Source organism: Schistocerca cancellata, chromosome 2 (assembly GCF_023864275.1).
Source record: "Schistocerca cancellata isolate TAMUIC-IGC-003103 chromosome 2, iqSchCanc2.1, whole genome shotgun sequence".
NCBI lineage: Eukaryota > Metazoa > Arthropoda > Insecta > Orthoptera > Acrididae > Schistocerca > Schistocerca cancellata.
In genome coordinates, this window is record NC_064627.1 from 828,469,064 (window position 1) to 828,477,219 (window position 8,156).

Below are 8,156 nucleotides of genomic sequence, written 5' to 3' on the forward strand. Positions count from 1 at the left end.
TACGTACCTGTATTTCTGAAATTTTCCGCTATGTCAACAGGAAAACTAAGTCGTACGTACTGCCAGCAGAACTTTGAGGTACAGTATAGCTTTCTTAAAGAGTGTTCAATTACAACAGATCTGTGCAAAGCAAAAAAAAAAAAATGGTTCAAATGGCTCTGAGCACTATGGGACTTAACATCTGAGGTCATCAGTCCCCTAGAACTTAGAACTACTTAAACCTAACTAACCTAAGGACATCACACACGTCCATGCCCGAGGCAGGATTCGAACCTGCGACCGTAGCGGTCGCGCTGTTCCAGACTTAAGCCCCTAGAACCGCTCGGCCACACTGGGCGGCTTCTGTGCAAAGCAATTTCGAATAACGGACGGCGCGCGTCTGTTATCTCGTAAGGTCGACTGAAGAAGTCAAGCAGATTCAGACATTCTCTAGGCAATCTTGGAAGCGGAATTCTCTGATCTCGATTTCTTCACTTGGTGTATAGTGATGAAATTCTTCTTGATAAAATTTACAGGAAAGTTTCACGGGCAGACGTTTTCTTGTTGTAAAAGCAGTCTAGCAATCATTGGAGGTGTCGGTAAATGAAAACCGCCTACTCATTTTTCGCATTATGTATCCTACCCGTTATTACTGCCTACATTGCCGTTAGCTCGGTAGAATCAATTCTTGCCAATAGACATGGAATTTCTATTCTTCCTGGAATCGAAAGGGGCCGGAGTGGGACGGGGTTGTTGGGCGGAAGCCAGTAATTTAGTTATCTCTTGCGTATCGCTCTCGTCTACTGTATGTACAACGCCGTCCATTCCAGGTAGCGCACTATCTTTACTGGAGCTCAAGATGAGGAATATCTGATAATCTGTTTCTTTATCTTTTGGTAAGCATGAGTATTTCGTAGGATACGGAAAAGTGTGGCCGGCTTGAACATCCATATGTCAATTACGATCGAAATAAGAATTTATAACAATAACCTGAATACACACACAAAGCATATAAACGTTATAGAAACAATACTGTAAGAAAAATGGTCGCCGAGCGGTTCTACGCACTTCAGTGCGTCACCGCGCGACTGCTACGGTCGCAGGTTCCAATCCTGTCTCGGGCATGGATGTGTGTGATGTCCTTAGGTTAGTTAGGTTTAAGTAGTTCTAAGTTCTAGGGGACTGATGACCTCAGATGTTAAGTCTCATAGTGCTCAGAGCCATTTGAACCATTTTCTTGTGTCAACGTGTATGGTGTACAGCTATTTGAAATGTTTCTAACAACTGTAAAAAATCCCGTCCATAAGAACAGTTCATTTGCACCCAAGATTTTTTTCAGTTCTTCAGAACTGAGCACCTGCATTCTTTTGTCAGAAACAGACCGATCTTCAATTTTCAAAAAGCCAATATATTTAGTTAATTTCAAAAGTCTTAATTTAGTTGAATCTCCGAACGAGTGCCTGGATTCCGGGTCGTCCCAGTAGCTTCTTTTCTCGCTTCACACACTGTAGTCTTCGCGTCCCATAATTTGACATATTTTAGGAGTAATCTAAATCTTTATCTCTCAAATAGTGAAATTCTTCATTAAAAATTTTAAAAGAGCAACTGTCTTTTCCACGTGGACTGTTTTCCTGCAGTTATGCATTCCTTTCTTAATCTACACATCTGTTTCATCAGATGAAGGAGAATGTTGTTCAGGCCATGATTCTGCCATTTGCAATTTTGAAATGGCTTCGGCACTTTCTCCGTCAGGAATTCACACACAACCTGTTCGAATACTACTCACATTTTCAGCATACCCGGTAGTGACGACCATACTTGAGAACAAAGGCTTCCCTTTCGTTATTGTAATTACACTACTGGCCATTAAAATTGCTACACCACGAAGATGACGTGCTACAGACGCGAAATTTAACCGACAGCAAGAAGATGCTATGATATGCAAATGATTACCTTTTCAGAGCATTCACACAAGGCTGGCGCCAGTGGCGACACCTGCAACGTGCTGACACGAGGAAAGTTTCCAACCGATTTCTCATACACAAACAGCAGGTGACCGCCGTTGCCTGGTGAAACGTTGTTGTGATGCCTCGTGTAAGGAGCAGAAATGCGTACCATTACGTTTCCGACTTTGATAAAGGTCGGATTGTAGCCTATCGCGATTGCGGTTTATTGAATCGCGACATTGCTGCTCGCGTTGGTCGAGATCCAATGACTGTTACCAGAATATGGAATCGGTTGGTTCAGGAGGGTAATACGGAACGCCGTGCTGGATCCCAACGGCGTCGTATCACTAGCAGTCGAGATGACAGGCATCTTATCCGCATGGCTGTAACGGATCGTGCAGCCACGTCTCGATCCGAGAGTCAACAGATGGGGACGTTTGCAAGACAACAACCATCTGCACGAACAGTTCGACGACCTTTACAGTAGCATGGACTATCAGCCTTGACGATGCATCACAGACAGGAGCGTCTGCGATGGTGTACTCAACGACGAACCTGGGTGCACGAGTGGCTAAACGTCATTTTTTCCGATGAATCGTTCTGTTTACAGCATCATGATGATCGCATCCGTGTTTGGCGACATCGCGGTGAACGCACATCGGAAGCGTGTATTCGTCATCGCCATACTGGCGTATCACCCGGCGTGATGGTATGGGGTGCCATTGGCTACACGTCTCGGTCACCTCTTATTCGCATTGACGGCACTTTGAACAGTGGAAGTTACATTTCAGATGTGTTACGACCCGTGGCTCTACCTTTCATTCGATCCCTGCGAAACACTACATTTCAGCAGGATAATAAACGACCGCATGTTGCAGGTCCTGTACGGGCCATTCTGTATACAGAAGATGTTCGACTGCTGCCCTGGCCAGCACATTCTCCAGATCTCTCAGCAACTGAAAACGTCTGGTCAATGGTGGCCGAGCAACTGGCTCGTCACAATACGCCAGTCACTACTCTTGATGAACTGTGGTATCGTGTTGAAGCTGCATGGGCAGCTGTACCTGTACAAGCCATCCAAGCTCTGTTTGACTCAATGCCCAGGCGTATCAAGGCCGTTATTACGGCCAGAGGTGGTAGTTCTGGGTACTGATTTCTCAGGATCTATGCACCCAAATTGCGTGAAAATGTAATCACATGTCAGTTCTAGTATAATATATTTGTCCAATGAATACCCGTTTATGATCTGCATTTCTTTGTAGTGTAGCAATTTTAATTGCCAGTAGTGTATTTCCATTGCTCACAGCGTACAGTATTCAAGCAGTTCAGGCATACGAAACTAGACGGAAGTGCAGGCTGTCGACGAGGGCACTGCCTGACGGACGGTGTCAACACATCCGTGCTGGTGGACGACTGGCATAAATCAGCAAAGGGGGAGGCTCTGGTGTGAAAGCCCAGGTAGCCGGGAGAAACACAGCGGTAATGACCACGGGAACCCACTCAGACTTTGGTGCGACAGGCGCGTATAATCTCCGACTGCGGGCTCGACTCTCGTCCGCTACCAGAAATGGAAGGTGAAGCTTTCACAATCCCAGCCACTTGCGTAGGTGAAACTTCAGCAAACCCGCTAGTCAAACGACACCCGCAGATCCAGAGATAGAAGCCAGTAGCCAACACATCAACAAATGGCCACTAAAGACTCAGTAATTTTGTAATTTAGTCTTAATATGAAACTACTGGTATGTGAAGAGGTTTTTGAAATACCGCTACTCGTGACAGAACCAGAGATTTTAGAGAGTTTCAGGGAGAACATTAGGGAACTATTGACAAGAAGGGGGGTAAGAAATACACTAGAAGATGAATGGGTAGCTGTGAGAGATGAAATAGTGAAGGCAGCAGAGGATCAAGTAGGTAAAAAGTAGTAGAAGTCCTTGGGTAACAGAAAAGATACTGAATTTAATTGATAAAAGGAGAAAACACAAAAATGCAGTAAATGAAGTAGGCAAAAAGGAATACAAACGTCTCAAAAATGAGATTGACAGGAAGTGCAAAATGGCTAAGCAGGGATGGCTAGAGGACAAATGTAAGGCTGTAGAGGCGTATATCACTAGGAGTAAGATAGATACTGCCTACAGGAAAATTAAAGAGACCTCCGGAGAAAAGAGAACCACCTGCATGAATAGCAAGAGCTCAGATGGAAACCCAGTTCTAAGCAAAGAAGGGAAAGCAGAAAGGTGCAAGGAGTATACAAGGTGTTACAAAAAGGTACGGCCAAACTTTCAGGAAACATTCCTCACACACAAATAAAGAAAATATGTTATGTGGACATATGTCCGGAAACGCTTACTTTCCATGTTAGAGCTCATTTTATTACTTCTCTTCAAATCACATTAATCATGGAAAGGAAACACACAGCAACAGAACGTACCAGCGTGACTTCAAACACTTTGTTACAGGAAATGTTCAAAATCTCCTCCGTTAGCGAGGATACATGCATCCACCCTCCGTCGCATGGAATCCCTGATGCGCTGATGCAGCCCTGGAGAATGGCGTTTTCTATCACAGCCGTCCACAATACGAACACGAACAGTCTCTACATTTGGTACGGGGGTTGCGTAGACAAGAGCTTTCAAATGCCCCCATAAACGAAAATCAAGAGGGTTGAGGTCAGGAGAGCGTGGAGGCCATGGAATTGGTCCGCCTCTACTAATCCATCGGTCACCGAATCTGTTGTTGAGAAGCGTACGAACACTTCGACTGAAATGTGCAGGAGCTCCATCGTGCATGAACCACATGTTGTGTCGTACTTGTAAAGGCACATGTTCTAGCAGCACAGGTAGAGTATCCCGTTTGAAATCATGATAACGTGCTCCATTGAGCGTAGGTGGAAGAACATGGGGCCCAATCAAGACATCACTAACAATGCCTGCCCAAACGTCCACAGAAAATCTGTGTTGACGACGTGATTGCACAATTGCGTGCGGATTCTCGTCAGCCCACACATGCTCATTGTGAAAATTTACAATTTGATCACGTTGGAATGAAGCCTCATCCGTAAAGAGAACATTTGCACTGAAATGAGGATTGACACATTGTTGGATGAACCATTCGCATAAGTGTACCAGTGGAGGCCAATCAGCTGCTGATAGTGCCTGCACACGCTGTATATGGTACGGAAACAACTGGTTCTCAAGTAGCACTCTCCATACAGTGACTTGGTCAACGTTACCTTGTACAGCAGCAACTTCTCTGACGCTGACATTAGGGTTATCGTCAACTGCACGAAGAATTGCCTCGTCCATTGCAGGTGTCCTCGTCGTTCTAGATCTTCCCCAGTCGCGAGTCATAGGCTGGAATGTTCCGTGCTCCCTAAGACGCCGATCAATTGCTTCGAACGTCTTCCTGTCGGGACACCTTCGTTCTGGAAATCTGTCTCCATACAAACGTACCGCGCCACGGCTATTGCCCCGCGCTAATTCATACATCAAATGGGCATCTGCCAACTCCGCATTTGTGAACATTGCACTGACTGAAAAACCACGTTCGTGATGAACACTAACCTGTTGATGCTACGTACTGATGTGCTTGATGCTAGTACTGTAGAGCAATGAGTCGCATGTCAACACAAGCACCGAAGTCAACATTACTTTCCTTCAATTGGGACAACTGGCGGTGAATCAAGGAAGTACAGTACATACTGACGAAACTAAAATGAGCTCTAACATGGAAATTAAGCATTTCCGTACACGTGTCCACATAACATCTTTTTTTTATTTGTGTGTGAGGAATGTTTCCTGAAAGTTGGGCCGTACCTTTTTGTAACACCCTGTATAGAGGGGCTATACAAGGGCGATGTTCTTGAGGACAATATTATGGAAATGGAAGAGGATGTAGATAAAGATGAAAAGGGAGATATGATACTGCGTGAAGAGTTTAACACAGCACTGCAAGACCTAAGTCGAAACAAGGCCCCGCGAGTAGTCTACATATCATTAGAGCTACTGATAGCCTTGGGGGAGCCAGTCCTGACAAAACTCTACTATCTGGTGAGCAAGATGTATGAGACAAGCAAAATACCCTCAGACTTCAAGAAAAATATAATAATTCCAATCCCAAAGAAAGCAGGGGTTGACAGATGTGAAAATTACCGAACTATCAGTTTAATAAGCCACAGCTGCAAAATACTAACGCGAATTATTTACAGACGAATGGAAAAACTGGTAGAAGCCTACCTCGGGGAAGATCAGTTTGGATTCCCTAGAAATATTGGAACATACTGACACTACGACTTATCTTAGAAAATAGATTAAAGAGAGGCAGACCTACGTTTCTAGCATTTGTAGACTTAGAGGAAGCTTTTGAAATTGTTGACTGGAATACTCTCTTTCAAATTCTGAAGGTGGCAGGGGTAAAATACAGGGAGCGAAAGGCCATTTACAATATGTACAGAAACCAGATGGCAGTTATAAGAGTTGAGGGGCATGAAAGGGAAGCAGTGGTTGGGAAGGGAGTGAGACAGGGTTGTAGCCAATCACCGATGTCATTCAATCTGTATATTGAGCAAGCAGTAAAGGAAACAAAAGAAAAATTCGCAGTAGGAATTAAAATCCATGGAGAAGAAATTAAAACCTTGAGGTTCGTCGATGACATTGTAATTCTGTCAGAGACAGCAAAGGAGCTGAAAGAGCATCTGAACGGAACGGACAGTGTCTTGAAAGGAGGATATAAGATGAACATCAACAAAAGCAAAACGAGGATAATGGAATGTAGTCGAATTAAGTCGGGTGATGCTGAGGGTATTAGATTAGGAAATGAGACGCTGAAAGTAGTAAATGAGTTTTGCTATTTGGGGAGCAAAATAACTGATGATGGTCGAAGTAGAGAGGATATAAAATGTAGACTAGCAATGGCAAGGAAAGCGTTTCTGAAGAAGAGAAATTTATTAACATCCAGTATAGATTTGAGAGTCAGAAAGTCTTTTCTGAAAGTATTTGTATTGAGCGTAGCCATGTATGGAAGTGAAACGTGGACGATAAATAATTTAGGCAAAAAGAGAATAGAAGCTTTCGAAATGTGGTGCTACAGAAGGATGGTGAAGATTAGATGGGTAGATCACATAACTAATGAGGATGTACTGAGTAGAATTGGGGAGAAGAGAAATTTGTGGCACAACTTGACTAGAAGAAGGGATCGATTGGTAGGACATATTCTGAGGCATCAAGGGATCACCGATTTAGTATTGGAGGGCAACGCGGAGGGTAAAAATCGTAGAGAGAGACCAAGAGATGAATACACTAAACAGATTCAGAAGGATGTAGGTTGCAGTAGGTACTGGGAGATGAAGAAGCTTGCACAGGATAGAGTAGCATAAAGAGCTGCATCAAACGTCTCTGGACTGAAGACCACAACAACAACAACAGTGACAAAATTTGCTGACAACTAAATCATTTATTTAGCGACCTGTCTCGAGGTGATACCTCATCAAAAAATGTTTCAAATGGCTCTGAGCACTGTTGTTGTTGTTCTGGTCTTCAGTCCTGAGACTGGTTTGATGCAGCTCTCCATGCTACTCTATCCAATGCAAGCTTCTTCATCTCCCAGTACCTACTGCAACCTACATCCTTCTGAATCTGCTTAGTGTATTCATCTCTTGGTCTCCCTCTACGATTTTTACCCTCCACGCTGCCCTCCAATACTAAATTGGTGATCCCTTGATGCCTCAGAACATGTCCTACCAACCGATCCCTTCTTCTGGTCAAGTTGTGCCACAAACTTCTCTTCTCCCCAATCCTATTCAATACTTCCTCATTAGTTATGTGATCTACCCATCTAATCTTCAGCATTCTTCTGTAGCACCACATTTCGAAAGCTTCTATTCTCTTCTTGTCCAAACTATTTACCGTCCATGTTTCACTTCCATACATGGCTACACTCCATACAAATACTTTCAGAAATGACTTCCTGACACTTAAATCTATACTCGATGTTAACAAATTTCTCTTCTTCAGAAACGCTTTCCTTGCCATTGCCAGTCTACATTTTATATCCTCTCTACTTCGACCGTCATCAGTTATTTTGCTCCCCAAATAGCAAAACTCCTTTACTACTTTAAATGTCTCATTTCCTAATCTAATTCCCTCGGCATCACCCGACTTAATTCGACTACATTCCATTATCCTCGTTTTGCTTTTGTTGGTGTTCATCTTATATCCTCCTTTCAAGACACTGTCC